The sequence below is a fragment of the Lepeophtheirus salmonis genome, chromosome 5 (genome assembly GCF_016086655.4).
Source record: "Lepeophtheirus salmonis chromosome 5, UVic_Lsal_1.4, whole genome shotgun sequence".
Classification (NCBI taxonomy): Eukaryota; Metazoa; Arthropoda; class Copepoda; order Siphonostomatoida; family Caligidae; genus Lepeophtheirus; species Lepeophtheirus salmonis.
In genome coordinates, this window is record NC_052135.2 from 7,958,011 (window position 1) to 7,975,892 (window position 17,882).

General features: G+C 34.2%; 1 long non-coding RNA gene across 1 annotated transcript; it reads right to left on the bottom strand.

Moving 5' to 3' along the window:
- Positions 1 to 25: 25 nt before the first annotated feature.
- Positions 26 to 3,017, bottom strand: LOC121118528 (uncharacterized). The gene is made up of 2 exons (XR_005864487.2): positions 2,921 to 3,017; positions 26 to 2,860 (listed from the first exon to the last, which is right to left on the bottom strand). It is a non-coding gene; the product is annotated as an uncharacterized lncRNA (long non-coding RNA).
- Positions 3,018 to 17,882: the final 14,865 nt, after the last annotated feature.

Below are 17,882 nucleotides of genomic sequence, written 5' to 3' on the forward strand. Positions count from 1 at the left end.
AGGGATCATTCTTCACTTCTTCACCTATTCAGTTATTTTTATATATAATATACAAGATAATATGTACGAAATGACTTTGCATAAAATGTAATGCAACTTAATATACATAAATAAGCACGCAACTCCTCATATCCTCCTAAGATTTTAAGGGACTATACATAAGGTTTTAAATTACATTAAATCTTTTTCAAAAAAACATATATATACACAATTTAGAAATCAATATTAATTTTGACAGTTTTTTCTCTATTCCGGTCACTCCTCCTCAACATTCTATGTTCCATGTTTTCTTTCCAGATTTGAGATTCTCAGACAATATCCCTGATATGTTTAGCCTTAGGAACTTCCTATTTCGAATCAATTCACGAAAAATTCTTAATCAATATATATGATCTCCCATGATCTCGGATGTCTTTGATCACGGCTTCAGTGTCCCAAGTTTTTGAAATAGGGTTTTGTACCAATCTTGAACTCTGGTGGATCACCGTTTGAATTCTCGGTAGTTATTGTTTTTTTTTCGTTTCTCATAAACATCATTTGAATCGATTTTTTCATTAGTATTAGGTAGTGTTGCACCGTCTTCCTTGTTTTCACAATGACTGCATGAGGTATATGAAGTAGTTGTAAGATTCTTTCCCGCTCGGCCAAAGGAACAATAATACGATTGTTGTCATAAATGAGGAGTGTGTATTCATCATCATCATATATATATAATTGATCCCAGATTGACGATAGTTGTTTTGCTGGGTGGTTGATTGGAAAGTTCTTCATTTCTGTTCCCGACCTGAATGCCTGTAATATCGTTTGATATTAACTTCGTTTACTACTGCGTCGATCAATTGTTGCACACTAGGATCTGTACAAATTTTGTTACATAACACTGTTTTAACCTCAAATTCCTCATCCGACTCCTCAGGTGGGTCAAATACCGGAGCTCTTGACAAAGCGTCCGCTATCTCATGAGATTTACCTGGAACCCATTCCAATTCGAAGTTGTAATCAGTTAATTTCTCCCTGAAACATTGTAGGCGTTTATTTGGGATATCCATGATTGCTTTTTTGAGCAAACCAACAAGTGGACGATGATCACTAAGAATAAGAAATTTAGGTGAACCGTATAAGTAATACTTACAACGAGCAACTGCCCATTGCACCGCCAAACACTCAAGTTCCACTGTAGAATATCTTGATTGAAGTTAAGCTTCTTGATCCATATTGAATTAGTATTAAGCAGTTGTGGTTATCTCGTTGTACTAGAGCAAATCCGATTCCATTCAAACGTGAAGCATCTGTTAACAATTGAGTAGACAACTCGGGATTAAAATAACTGGCAAGTAGCCTTGAACTAAGCAAGGCTATTTTTACTCGTTCTGTGAGGTCTTCTAGTCATAAAAATTTACAATCTTTCTTCAGCAATGATCTTAAATTTGTAGTCATGTGGGCCAAATCCTGTACGAAGTGTCCGAGTTGATTGATAAGCCCCATAAAAGATCTTAAGCTTGATATATTTTTTGGTATTGGACGTATAGCCTCGAGCTTGTCTTAATTTGGTTTTACACCTTCACCAGAAACGGAATAACCAGCAAAGTTAACACATGGTCCATAAACAATTTTTTTTATAGAAATCTTTAGATTTTTCTTTCTACATTCTATTAAAGTTTGACGTGTCCCTTGAAATAGAGTTTCTTCATCCGGTGCTTGAATAAGGATATCGTCAACTATCTTCTTAGCATCATATACTTTTTCAATTATAGGATCAGAACGAGAACACCATTCATCCGAACTGGCATTTAAGCCCATAGGTGCGCGTGTAAATCGAAATTTACCCTCTGATAAAAGAAACGTAGTGAAATTCTTGCTCTCCTCCTCTAAGGGGATTTGGAAATAGCCATGAGCACAATCCATTTTAGCAAAAAATTTCGAATCAGGGTTGATACCCCGCATTATATCTTAACTTGTTGGAAATGGATGTATTGGACGTTTGACATATTTGTTAAGACGTGTGTAATCAACTACTACTTTGTTGACGAAAAATGCAGGACTTATCCATTCAGTCGGGTTAGAAACTCGTTCAATAATATCATCCTTAATTAATTTATCGTTCCAAGTTCCAAGTTTGCAACAAAATCGGCCCATGATTGTCCAGAACCTTGGGAATATTGAAAAAAATCTAATCTTCTTTAGAATGGAGGGTACAGATGAAGAAATTCATTCTCTAAAGCTTTTACACATCCATCTTCAGCCTCAGAAAAAACAGGAGTAGCGCCTTGTATATTAGGATTTATTCTCGCTCTCAACTAGCATCAATTCTCTTGTAGAAGTGAGTATGTCGAACATGCAGGGGAAATTTATCAATTGAATTTTGAGTATAATAACTCTTGAAACTTTTGACCCATTCAGCTAATTCATGAGGATTATGATCCTTTGTTAAATTAAAAGGTAGTGAAGAGTTGTCAATATGGATAATGCTGCTAGAAGGTTCGGGTGGTTTATTTAAAGTTGGTTCAGCTGGTTGCTCATTCAAAGACATAGTATCTAAAAGCTTCTCCAGCGTCTCTTCATATTTTGTACTATATTCCTCCAATCGGGTATTGTATTCATCTGTTTAATCTGGATCTATGTCCATCAATTCCATATAATGATCTTCCAATGATTTATAGGCATAGGATGATAGACCAATCCTTGCTTCATCTCAGAATAATTTACCTTCAGATGTTTTCTGTGCTAGTAGGGACTTACACAAACTGTTTATGCTATTAACAGCTCTGGTTACTTGAGCCTTCTTACTAGGTGATCGCTTCCTTATGTCATCACCTCGTCCAACGATTTTCTCTTATCAATTTTTATAACTTAAAATCCACTTAATATTTTTTGAAATTAAAGTTTTTAATTATTCTTAGCTGTAATTATCAGTAATTACCGACTACGCCATGATATGTAATTAATTGCATTGATTAGGTTCTTGCACTTAGGAATAATTCTTGACTTCTTCACCTATTGAGTTACTTCTTTACTATATTATATACAAGATAATATATACGAAATAACTTTGCATAAAATGTAACGCAACTTAATATACATAAATAAACACGTAACTCCTCAGGTACATACAAAATAAGTATTCGTGAAGGGTCATGTTGATCCACTTATGCTTACAAGTTAAGTGTTTGGAACATCGATGTAGTCCGACACCTGAAGGAAGTTTCTTATCGGCTCCAGTTCGATACCCAAAATAAACACACATGTTTACCTTGAATGAATTATTTTAATAATCAGTGCAATTATTTTTTGACGATTTACTTTAAAAAAACCTTTTAAAAAATATTTACTTTGATATTGAGCTGTGAACAAAAAACAATTTTTAGGGATTGAAAATGCTAACCCAAAATGAAAGAGTTAAATAAAACACCATGTGATGTTGTTAAAAAGCTACAACAACCACAAACTTTTGCTTGTTTATATTTGTAAAAAGATGGTATGAGTTTACCAACAAGAATTTGTCAAAAAAAATGGATGTTAATCACCGCAACAGGTTGCGTGATTGGAGCTTGTACTCCTCCAGATATTATAAAAACTCAGTGGCACTCCCTTGTGCGATGGAACCACCGCCCAATATAATAAATTATCTATCCGAATAAAATAGTAAATGTTGAAATTTATGTATTCTTTGTTTTTATTTTTTAAATTGTGGTCCTATAAACATATTTATTAATTATTGTTTAATTATCTATGATATTATTATTAAAGTATTATGTAATAAGTGCTTCTTTCGTTCTATAATATTATTTTTGCGCAAATAAAATTCAAGTTTTGAATGTATTTAATGAAATTATTATAACTATTGTCCACGGAATAAAAATGCTTTGCAATTTGTCTTCCTCAAATATTCTGAGTGCAATTTAAGATTATCGACTATCCCGGGATAAAAAAGTTGGATCCTGGAATACTGATACTAACTCCTTGATCAATACAAAAATATGATTGCTGGTTGGATTTCCATATAACATGTTTGCATTAGGAACATTAAAAACCTAATTCTGTTTTCACTAATTCTTTTTAATACTTGGCTCGCAATTGAAAGGTGAATTATTTTTTTGTATTAAAAAGAGCAGCTTTGTCCATTAAAATCAATTGAACATAGAATCGTTCAGTTTCATGAAACACAGCAATTGTATCTTGTCAAGGGTATATAAGGCCTTCTAAATCCTAAAGCCACACAGAAACCAATGAAACCAATCTTTTTCCTAGAAAATGTCGAATTATCAATGTATAAATTCTTAATGTAATCAAAACTATCTTCAACGAATAGCTTCCAAAAATCTTCAGTGAAACATAATAATTGTGCGTTAGATCTCTTCCTAAACAATTCCTACTATTGCACTAATCAAATGACCGATCCATCATTTTTATAAATTTCACTCCGTAGTTATGTTCCAAAAGAGGGAGTGCTCTAATTTTTTTTTCTCCCTCAAGTATTAAGTTGTTCGAATAGCTGATTGATGAAAAGTTTCGTGACGCATAAAAAGCCATAAATATGTACATCTTTTAATTAATAAATTTGATGATTTTTTCTATAAGACAATACACAAAATCTACAATAATATGTTCTAGAGGGGTAAAACTAAATTGCCATTGGAAACATTCAAGAAAAAGTCGCAGTATACGGGTCTAGGGGGATTCACATGGAACATTTTTGCTCTTTACGTTTTTTCCTTGTACGTATTCTTCTTGAGGCGCTTTCGCCTTGAGCCACTTTCACCTTGAGACGTTTTCACCTTCTACAGTTTCGCCTTGAATGATAATAGAGGAAATACTAGTTCTTCTCAGTTATATATTTGTTTTGAATTTTTACCATTGTATTCCAGCTTTGAGAAATTAGAAAAAATGTTAATGTAAACAAGCTAGTCAATAAATATTCTTCAAACCTTAATTAATTATACATAAATAATACGCAGGTTTCAAAGCATTGGGAAGGAATCATGAAATGCAACTGCTACGTTTCGTTGCAAGGCATAATTAGCAATCATCATTTTTATTTCTAATTTCTCAAAGCAGGAATACAATGGTAAAAATTCAAAACAAATATATAACTAAGAAGAATTAGTATTCCCTCTATTATTATTCAAGGCAAATAAGTCGGAAGACAAAACTGTTCAAGGCGAAAAGTCAAAAGGCGAACGCGTCACAAGACGAATATGTACAAAGTAAAAACGTAAAAGGCAAAAAAATGTTCAAGGCGAATCCTCCTGACACGGCAATATACTTAATAACTTAAATTGACCTCCGAATTGGCTTTGCCGTTTTGGGCCATAAATTACCTTGCTAATTAATAGAGATTTTTTTTTTAATGTAAGGAAGCTTGAACATTTTCTGTTCATTAGCGAAAAAAATATATAAATGGATTGAGAGCATCACTTTTTATGAGATGAAATAGTTTTTAGTCGCTAAGAAGTAAAGGATGTAATGAATTGCATGGCAGTTCCGAGCAAAAAATCACCCTTTCCAGTAGACAAAGAAAATTTTTAAAAACATCAGACGAAGTTTGAATATTTATCTATGCATTAGTGAAAAAATATAAAAATTGATTGACGGAATCCGTTTTTATGAGATTACGAAGTTTGATGTTGCTAATAATTAATAGGACTATTTCTTTATCCTTAAATTGGCTTCAACATTTTAGGCCAAAAATGACCTTTTCAATTAATAGATAATTTTTTTTTAACCCAAACAAAGCTTGAACATTTATCTATTTAAAAATTGATTTAGAGCATCTGTTTTTATGAGAATTTGAAATTTGTAGGCGCTTATAAATTATGAGAGGAGTGTCATGTTAGTGTTATGCTCATTCTTTTCCAGTCACTAAACCTCGTACAATTTACATCTATGAAAGTTTTGGTTTCGTGATTCAAACAACGACAGTCCTAAATGTAGAAGGATATAATTTGAGTGAGATAGTAATAACAAACTCTGCGTGTCATATTTAACACACTAGTTTTAAGAAACCAGTTCTTAGTACGTGCAATTCAAGGAAAAGACGAATTAAATTTTTGACCACGAATCTCCAGATTTCTCAGCGAATAGCTAATAGATTTTAATAATTGAGATATTTAGGGGAAGAAACACTCCATACACAACGTAAGAGCCCCTTTTCAAATTCATATATTGGTTTTTTTTCAGACTTTGTAACATAACACAATGAATTGAATTGAGGCAAGTTCAAATTTTTATTCAGAAGCTCAATTGCATTTGCTACTGATGAGTTTAGAGTTTGTGTGGCATCATGTATCTTCATTTTCATTTATTGAATGTTTATGTGCCTCTTGGCAAATTTTTTTGCACATAAAAGCCCTTCTTTGTCCTGTAGTTTTTCTAATTCCTGTATGAATTTCCATTCAATTTTATTTGTGAAAGCTTAGATTTCAACAACTTTTTTTTTATCCCCCGGTTTATATGAGTAGTTAAACGCAGAGCAACACACCACTTCGATTTTTGAAAAAAGTAATATAGGACTATATTAATATAATATAAATTATTATTAACTATAATTTATTATATAATAAACACGATGTAATGGTAGATATTTTATAATTCTTATATATATTTGTTGTTCTGAATATCAGATGTTTAACCTATGCATTACAAAAGAATACCTCGTGATTAGCATAAAAGGAAACAAGTGATGTCAGTGGTCGAAGAAGACATTTAAATTCACTATGACTATTCACTATATAAATTAAATGTCATAATTTTCAAATATTATATCAGTTATTAATTAAATATATATCTTCTATGATAAAATAGATTTATAAATCAAGAATAGACAAGGTGAGAATCAATATTCATATTTGTAAATTAACTCCAAAGTGTAGACTTTGTGCTTAAACATCCTTCTGTACTCTTTTTTTTCCGAATTTGTTTGTCATCAAATTTAAGAAGAACTTGTGGCATTGCAAGTTGCTTTAGTCCTAAGGAAGTTTCATATCATTGCTTTCCAAAAGATCCAGATATTAATAAAAATTTGGATTTGCAGATGTAAAAGGGGGTACAAAATCGATTGAAATACATTTCGGATTTGCGAACGTCATTTTCACCCTGATGATTATGAAGGAGACCTGAAAACTGAGTTACTTGGGCTTCCTCAAGTCAAAAGACTGAAAACAAAATCATGTCCCAAACTTTAACTCCACAATAACTCATCCAACGATGACCTTCTATAAATATTTTCCCAAAGTGAAAGACTTAAAGAACGCAAAAATAGAATAATTGTTAAAAAATTGTTATGGATTAAGGTGGAACGTAAAATAGATCGTTGCCAATTATTTTTTTTTAATATTTTGTAGTGGCAGACATTAGCATAATTTTATATAGTCTGTAATAAACATAAGATGTTAATATTGAATGGTTGGGCTTTGATTTAGGGGGTTAACTTTAAACTGTAAAGTTTATTCATGATTAATTTTATGGCTATCCCTCTTGATGTATTTTATTATTATTTTAATTTTATATAATTGTATTAAATTTTAATAAAAGCCCTATTAAAAAAAAAAAAAAACCTCCATATTTTTGAGATAAGAACAATTCAGTAATAAAAGGTAAAAAGATTACGTACGTATATAAAAGGATAAAACTAAGTACATTTATAAAACAAGAAAATCAAAAACTGAGATAATCAACCCACCCATCTAATCAGGGTGACAAATAAAATACATGACATCAGCCCCCCCAATCAAGACAACGTTCGAGGGCGGAGTTGATTAAGGTTTCTTCTCCACACATCATCTTGACATTTGAAATACCATAGCGTTGGTCCCAATTGTTTGACTAGAGTTCTCAGAACCCACTTTGGTTTCCCCGTCCGTAACATCGGGCCCAAACTTTCATATTAGGCAATAATTTCTCTTATGAAAGACAGGGCTGATTCTTGGAATTAGGCAAGCATTCATGCAAGCGAGTAAGTAAAGTACGAGAAAGTAAAAGTTCAGCGGTTTTTTTTTCACACAACCGAGCCCTATACCCAAATAGTAGCTCTTCCATTAACAATGATTGATTCTTTCGAAGGAGGTTCTTGACAACCCCTACGGCTCTCCCAGCCAACCCCTTTTACTGACGATAATACAGAGGTGACAAAACTAAGGTTACCCCCCCATTCAGACAATTTTTTTCTTGAATCCCTCACTTGCAAATTGAGGACCATTATTAGTGTGAACTTCCCGCGGAAATCCAAAGCGAGAAAACCAATGAAATATTTGTCCCAATGATGCTATTGTCGTAGTGTCCATCATAAATTCGGCTTCAATTAATTTTGATCCAGAGTCAATTAATACCAATATGTTTTTTCCTTTGGAAGATATCCCGTTCGGAAGGAGGGGAGGTAGGTTTGTATTCTCCTTTTTGGTTTGAGGTATTCTCCTGACATGTAGAGGAAGCGTGAACAAAATTATATATGTCTATGTCAATTCTGGACCACCCAACTAACTTCCGAGCTACTGCCTTCATTTTAACTATCACTCAGTGGTCTTTTGAAGTAGAAGCGGAACCACGTGCCTGACTGCCCAGAAAAGAAGGTCATTTCTCAATGAAAACTCATTCTTCTTATGGATAAACACCTTCTCAGTAACATTTTTCCAATCTCCAGTTCTGGCAGCTTCAATTGCTTTGAAATGCTATTTCTGACTGTGAAAGGGATGGGGCCATAAACACATCCGTTGGATCATCTTCTGGCATGACATCGTCAACAGGAAGTCTTGAAAGAGCATCAGCCACATGCGTTCATTTGATATGTTTAATTGAATAGTCAAATGCAGAGAGTAGCATAGTGGAGCGAGACAATCTCGCAGACACAACTCCTTGTAACTCCTTTCCACGGTTGAAAATGTATACCAGGGGTTTATGATGCGTTTGTTTGTTAAAATGACGACCCATCAGATACCGTTCGAACTTCTCTAGGCCGTACACAATCCCTGGCGCTTCCTTATTAATCTGAGAGTAGATGATTTCAGCCGCTGTCAATTTTCTGTAAGCAAAAGCAACCGGACGATCCACATTCTCAATAAATTGTGAGAAGACAGCCCCCAATCTAACAAGTGAGGCATCAGTGGAAAGTGTGAGCGGGCGTAAAAGATCTAAATGTGTGTGAATTGGAGCTTTAGCTAAAGCTGTTTTAATTTTCCCAAAAATAAACTTGTACTTCTCTGACTAAGAGAAGATACAATCTTTACTTTAAGTTACTTCTTTTTAAGTTCATTTAGAGGGGCTTCCATAATATTGCACCATCCCTAGGAAGGACTTGATTTCAGAACACGAAGTAGGAGATAGGAAATCAAAAATGGGCAGATCAGTTCCGGATCCACGGAGTGACCTTCTTTGAAAATCCTGAATCCGAGGTAAGTGAGTTCATCTACTCCAATAATATATTTCCTTGCCTTGAGCCTTGCCCCAGCATCTTGATTCCGACGAAATACTTCCTCCAAAGTTCTAATGTGCTCTTTCTTACTCCTCGAGAGGAGACCAATACATCATAAATATCCCTTGAAATAACTTCTCCTGTGCTGTTTGCACGGTTTTTGTTGCAGATGCCAATCCACAGGGCAGCACATTATACCTGAAGAGGTCAATGACTTATTGAACGAGAAACACTTTAGACTCTTCATCGAGAGCATATTGCTCGTAGCACCTTGTGAAATCCAACTTTGTGAAGAACTTTGTTCTCCAAGATCTGCAAACACCTCCTCCAGGTGCGGTAGCAGATAGAATTGAGTATTTATCACGGAAGAAATAGTATGAGTGAAGTTAGCACATATCCTAACCTTTCTATCTGGCTTAAATATTGACACAATAGGAGATGCCTTTCAGCTGATAAGGCACGACTTAATATTTCCCTAGCTACCATGTCCAGAAGCTCTTCATTTACCTTCTTACGCAGGACATGTGGTGTGCCCTGATATAGTGTGGACTCACACCCTCTTTCAAGTGAACATGTACTCGAGTTGTCTTCATCTGCACAACCTTGTTATCTGTAAATACTTCTGAAAATTTGTTTTCATCAAAGATTCTAGTGTTGATTTCTGTTAATCCAGAGAGTGATACAAATTTGGATGGTTCTGCAGCTTCACCATACCAAAATCAATACAATCCCAAAATCCAATAATAGGCTGACTCACCTGGTTTACCACAAATCGACTACTAAAGGTATTTATTCCATCAAGAGAGACTTTCAGCCGGGATGTACCTAATGTTTTTACTTTACTGCATCCAAACACCCCACAGGAACAGGGTTTTCTTCTAAGCGACAGTTTGAAAGTCATCCTCCTTTCCCTTTTTGGTAAGTTTTAGTATCTTAAACCATTACGGTACTTCGCTTGCAAGTGCAATGTAGTAGAAAAAATTCATCCAACCAGGACGCCCACCTATGACAACGATAGCTCCCACTCAGGACAAAAGGTTTGGCTGACTCATCCCTAAATCCCTCGCGAAAAACGAGTGTGTCTCCTTTACAAGAATATGGTCGTTAGTAGGAAAATCATGTGCCTTGGGATCACTCCCACAGGCAATGATTTACTCTCGAACTATGGTGGCTACTTCTTCCCCTCCAGTTTTCCACTCACTCCACGAGCTCCAACTCCACACAGAGTTCACGCAGCTCAGCGAGCTTAAGGGCATACCATGTCTTCACCATCCTCGACGTCACTTCTTAAGTATTAAGGTGGAATGTAAAATAGATCGTCGACAATTCATGAATAAATAGGGAGTCTTGAAGGAGTATGTAGAAAAAGGGTATATTCTCGATATAAGAACAATTCAGTACTAAAAGTTAAAAAGATTACGTACTTATATAAAAGGATAAAACGAAGTTTAGTTATAAAACAAGAAAATTTAAAACTGGGATAAGCATCCAACCCGTCTAATCAGGGTAACAAATAAAATACAAGAAAAAACCTTCGAATAGGTTATAGCCTTCATTTTCCATCTTTTCGAACGAACATATCACTGAAAAAATGGAAGAATATTCCTTTTTGAAGGAACAAGTTTCATTTGTTCAACAGGAATATGGAGCACTTATTCCACATGATGAATCTGATATTAGTCTTGCTGAAGTAATCTACTGGAAGCAAAAATTTTATAGGCTTCAAACATATAGAATCCAAAGCGTATGAGAAGATGAAAATCAAGGATTTCCTAAATAAAAGTAAAACTCTCTGTTTCATTTGCTGTCTTCAATTATAGGCCTATAAGTAACAGTGTGTTTGAGTACATATGGTCGAAAAACGTTCTACCTCTACCTGATAAACGCACTCAAAAGAGATGGATTAATGATTTTAGAATCGAACCTGGTTTACAGAAAGATGTTTTGAAAATTTTGTAACAAATGAGCCTGGCTACTTCTAATGATTCAGACAAAATTGTCATAGTATGTTTTGATGAAATATTTTTGAAAAAGAAATATGAATTCCATAAAATATTAAAGAGAGTTGTGGGGCCAAACAAGAAACGTCAAGTAGTAAGTGTTAGAGGGTTTGATTAAAAATTGGAAGCAACCCATATAGATGAACTAAGACCTTCTCGTCTCTTCCCTGGAGGTCAACTGGATCATGATCCTGACCTTGTTCGGGAGGCTTTTTCAGTGAGTTTGCGGGAAGAGTGGGATGATTTGGATGGTGTTATCACGTTGGAAAAGCTAGTAAAGTCTGTGCTCTCCTTTCATATCTTTAAAGTAGCGGGTCCTGATGGAATTCCCCCTTGTGTACTAAATCATCTTCCAATAAAAATGCTGGAATATCTTCGCCTTCTCTTTGTACGCTCTGTACGTCTAAATGAGATTCATTTTGTTTGGTGAGAGATGATAGCAATCTTCGTTCCCAAACTAGGAAAAAAATCGCATGCTGATCCAAAGTATTTTTGCCCTAAAACTTTTTCAAGTTTTGTTCTTAAAACACTTGAACAGATTCTTCAATGTCATCTTCAGGAACAACTGCCTCAACATCTGTATTCAGAACACGTTTTTACAGTTGGTCGATCTTCGGACTCAGCTCTTCCGGAAGCGGCTGACATTCTTAAAGAAGTTGTTTACGGCAAGAATATATACTTGCTGTCAGTCTTGAATGTAGTGAAACCTTTGATAAGATTTCCTTTGCTAGTGCTTCAACAGGACTTCAAGCTCAAGGTGTGGATCTCCCTTTCTACTTTTGGTACGACTATATCCTTAAAGTGATAATTGTAAGCAACAATCTTCGAGGAATTACGAAGAAAAGTCAGTCCAACCATTGGTAGCCAATACTCCCTAGGAGTGCTATCCCCTATTATCTGGAATATCACTATCAATGATCTCTTAGTCTAGCTTGAAGATACTAAGATCAGGGTTGTCGGCTATGTAGATTATGTCGTACTCATTGTTGTTGGGCTTGATCTTTTAAGTATAGTTCATACTATGAATCAAGCTCTCGCGACTGTTAATCAGTGGGGTCATGGCAATGGATTAACTTTTAACCCTCCTTGACAGTGGCTAATGTCTTCACACGTAAAACAAAACATTAACTTTAAACGCGGCCATGCTTTCAATGGAAGGCCAACAAATACAATACTCTCAAAAGATGAAATATCTTGGGGTTATATTGGACTCAAAACATAGATTCCACACTCGTCTCAGAGCAAAATCGTCAAAACTAAGAAGCTTTTCCATGCAATGAAGTGATTTATTGGACAAACCTGGGATCTTAGCCCAGGCCAAGTACTCTGGGCTTACTTTAGTGTGGTCCAACCTGCCTTAACATATGGAACTCTTATTTGGGTACTCAATATTTCATGAGGGTAACAAATTCTTCTTGACAAAATCAAGAGACGAGGATTGCTGGGTCTCTATCATCCAATGCGTTCGACGCCCACACGGGGGGTGGGATTTATTCTAAGGAATTTTTCCGCTTTTCTTTGAGGGACAGTGTGTTGCAAAGATTGCTCGTCTGCGTATCCTCAATACCTACGATGAGACCATTAATAAATAGGTCATCTCAAAACGGAAAATGTTCCATCTAGTTATGCTGGACACAGTTATCTCCAATCTGTTTCCTAACCTCCAAAAGAAATTAATCGAACAAATATATGGAAATGCAACTTTCTTGGAAATGAGATTGAAGACCATACTCATATATTCTCAGATGGATCGAAGAGTGACCGAGGCTTTCGTTCAGGATTTGTAATCACTAAAGGGGATCAAGTAGTGGGGGAAGCCTCCATAACCCTCACTCCTCAAAACACTTCGTGAGAAGTGGGACCTAGAGGATTTTGTATACGGTCAGACTCTCAGGCAGCAATTGCAGCATTGTAGTTGATAGAGAAAAAATTTCTGAGATACGAAAAATCTTTTGAGGTCGTTACCTAGTGAAGTCCTTCACTCCCTTTAATGGGTAAGAAGTCACAGTCGTGCCACTAGAAATGAGGTAGCTGATATGATATTCAAAGCTGGAGCTCTGGATCAACCTCCTACCCGAGTTGTTGGAATCCTGCGATCATCTCTTAGGTAGAAGTTTTTTTCCAATTATATAGACAAATGACAGACACTTTTGTCAAAAAGATTATTGATGTCAAAGCCTTTCGATACTCCCAAGAGTTCCCAAGTCCCAACCACTTCATCTTGTTTATGAATCCCCCTAAATTTATGATTGAGAGGACACAGCTTTTAAAGAATATTCAACCTTTTCAAGGACATTCCGTCTCCAACCTCCCCAGTTTTTTAATTAATTCTGATAGGTGGCTGGTTGAACAATGCACCATCCTTAGAACTCGTTCAGGACGGAGAGTAGTAGGATACGTAATCCGACAAACAATTATGACGGCACTAAAAGTTAAAGTAATTTTTTACATGTACCCGTACTGATAGTATGTTTTATTTGAAGTGTAGCAATGATTTTTTATTGTTATTATGAAGACTTTCTTAATTATATTGCTTTAAAGCCGGAATACTGGAATACTAATTCATGCTATATATTTTGAACTTGGAAACTCTACACTTATAAGGAATTAAAAATGTTCTTCAATAAAATATCATTAAAAAATTCAGCGGATGCATCACGAGATATATATATATTTCCTGATGCATCGTTTGTTCGCAATCATTTTTTGGACAAAGGATATCAGTTATTTGATGGTAATGGACATATGTTACTCTGGATAAAAAATGATTTTGATGATATTTTGTACAAATATAATAAGGAGCTGAGGATTCATCATAAATTATCCTTAGAAGATCTCAGTGTCTCAGGCAGTGGTAGAAAACAAATGTAAATGAAATGCAAACTTTTGTGAAGAACCACTGCTTGTGCCATGACTTATTTTATGGCAATCAAAATGCAACACCATCAAATGCTGTTCATACAATTAATGACTGGTTTGATTGTATGAATGGAAATATTGTTAGAGATTCGAATATATTAAAGTGTGGGTTTGGAAGACAATTGCATGATCAAGTACGGGCTTTGAATAAAATAAAGGGGTTAATTATGACTATGAATATAAACGGGCTATCGAATTTCCTTCCATAGCAAAAGTGAATTCTTCTGTCGAAAAAATGGTCACAAATTTAATTTTCAAAGTATGCGCCTTCGCTATCCACACATTTTCCCCATCTTTCAGGCAATTAATGGATGTTTTTCCAAAAAGAAAAAGTTCGTCTTTGGCTGCAAGCCACCCATCAATCCATTTTTTGGCTTCAGCGTGAGAATCTAAGCGTAAATCATTAAGAGCGTGGCTCATCGATGCAAACAAGGGATAATCGGAAGGCGCCAGGTCTGGTGAGTAGGTCGCATGAGCAAGAGGTTCCCAGTTGTACGATTCAACAAGCTGGCGGGTGGCTTTAGAGCAATGCCGTGGTGCATTGTCATCAAGGAAAATTATCTTGTGTTGCCTGACTTCATTTTTTGAACAAATGAACGAAAAATAAAATATGAACGCCGTTCATTTTCTTATTGTCCATAACAGGTTGTTTTGACTATTTTTTTCAAAGATTACTATTCACTGGAAAGTGTATTTACATAATACTGTATTCTGTAATTCCTGAAAATTTTATTCAATTCTCTTGATGATTAAGAAAGTTGTGTTGTTTTATTGAAATATCCTATTTTATTAGATAACAGACTTTGAAGGAAATTTGAGTATACGAATATCTTTCCACGCCCTCCAGACAATAAATGAGAATTATTAAAAAAAAGAGGTTAAAAATTGAAACAAAGTACTTTCATAGTGTGCAGTAATAAAGATTAAAGGTGCTAATGTAGTGTTGAAATTGATATACGCAAAGTTGATAATCCTGTAAAGAAAAATGCGCACAAGGAGAAGGGGGGGGGGAAAGACTTATGGTATCATTGTTTAAAAACACTGATGTGACTGCCTGCTTTATTATGATTTTTGAGGGTATAACGAAAGTTTTTACTAGTAAAATGTTTAATAAAGATATACTACGTATAAATTGACTTCGACGTTTTTTATCCGTTACAGTAGATTTACAAACGTCCCACTCTATGAAATTGTAATTCTATATGAACCATATTCTCAGAATAATAAATAATGAAACGACAAATTAGAGTATTTCGAAATATATTTGAAGGTCCATGTTCAAAAAATGAGGCTAAAATTAAATATAATCAACATACTAAAAAATAAACGATAATACATTTATGTTAAATATACAAGATTAAACAATTAGAATCATATAACTAATAATAACAATAAATTATAAATGCAGAATAATGAAATAATAGATTGATCCAAATAATATTTTCTTGTTCTGACATAGGAATCCAGTTAAATATGTCATAACTTTAGGTTGCAAAATATAAACCAGACGTTGAGCTTAATCAAAACGATCATCACCTCTTTTTCTTCATGTGGAAGTTGCTATATAAAATTGTACACAGTATTTCTACCTATGAGATCTAAATAATTATTAATAATAAAGTAAATGTCAAAATCATAAAATTAGACCATAAATATACTAATAAATTTAATTTTTTAGAATTAAATCTACGTAAAGATTTAGTGCAAAAGCTAATTATGTAGTAATGTCCGGCGATATTACTCTTTATTAAGAGCATCAAAAAAGATCCCCCCGTTATTTATGCTTGTATAACAGCATACTATTATCATGAAGGATATGCACAATTGCTAATTATAATGATACACCCAATATAACTACCCCCGTTGTTGTGACCATTTAAGCAGTTTTTTTGCCTTTTATGAGTTTTCTGAACACCTTTTCTTGGAGCTTATCAACCATAGCTAATCCTTAAGTGATAAAAAAGTAATATTTATTGACTATGTAATATTGGAAAACCTAATGATCACGCCGAAGCTACTACCCCCGTTGCTGTGACCATTTAAGTAGTTGTTTTTGCCATTTTATGAGTTGTGTATTATAACTCTTGATATTTTTAGCAAACATAGAATCATATTTTATGGTTAGGTTTATAAAAAAAATGAATACTTAATGTTAGATGGTACAAAATTCAGACTTCCTTTTCGAAATTAATAAATATTTTATACTTTTTACTGATAACTTTTTTCGAAATTTGGTGTGGATGACTCAAAACATGCTGAAAATTATCTCAACTTCACAATTTACAATGGGGGTATTTCCATAAATTTTTTGAACTTAGTAATGGATAAAGGTATATTACATGCAATAAGTACCTGTATGAGATCAGAGTTAAAGTCGGATTTATTTTATTCAGTTCTCTATCGACTATCAGTGTCTAATACTATATTAATATTGAATAATAAAGGCGGGAATTGATAACGTTCTTGATAGAGGAAAATGTTAATTATTTTAGTCAATCGAGAATGATACCATAAGTATTTCTTCCCTTCTCCTCGCACGCTTTTGTATCCTTACCAAATTTATCACCCTTAGATATACGTCTCAAAAGCAGATTGAAGGGAAACTTTACAAGATACTAGATAAATAAATGTTTTTAAGTCCATTATAATTTATATTTAATCCATGAAACCCAATTAACAAATTTTGAATGCCATCTTGAGATAACTTATTTTCCAGCAAATGGCCCAATGCAACCAAGCAATGAAAAGCTAAAAAAATTTAGAGTGGGTGAAATATTAAGAATTTATCTACATTAAATATAAGTGACATGAATTTGACTTTTCCCATTTAAGTAATGAATGGGAATCCCCAAAACCCTTCTTTACTTCCACGCACGCCTCGTGCAAGTTTCTTTCTTTCCGTAAATCGACATTTTGAAACATACCTACTTTATTCGCTCTATCTTTGGGGAAGGTATAACCTTATATAATTTACACTTACATATATAGAGATTTTCATCGTGAACTCCAATCCAAGGTAATTAATGTACTGGAGATCCCAAACACTATGAGATTAAACCGTCATAAATTTGGGAAGTTACCCACCAATAATTATTTAATAAACTTAGAGAGAGAGAGAGACATATGTGTTTAAGGTCCGGGAGTATACACAGCTTGATGAGTGGACCTACTAAGTCGGTAAGTATTTATTATTGCAAAATTAAATTCAAATCATTTGTTTTAAGCTATAATTGGCAGTTGCGAGTCTACGACTACGTACATAATTCTACTCGATTTTATTGCTTTATCTTTGAGTTAGAAATATTTATTTACTCGTTTGTGGGCCTCAGGCAAAGACAGTTGAAAAATAAAAAAGGTGAATGGATGACATGTGACACTTCATCATACTCGTGTTTTTTTTTAAATTTTAAATTTCATTTATAATGGCATTGTGACCAACCATGCAATTGGACTGGGCCAATCCGAATCAATTTGGCGCCCCATGCAAAATATTAGTCAATAATATGTTAATTCAATAATTACTGTTACACAATGCTAAATATATTAATTGCCTGAGACAT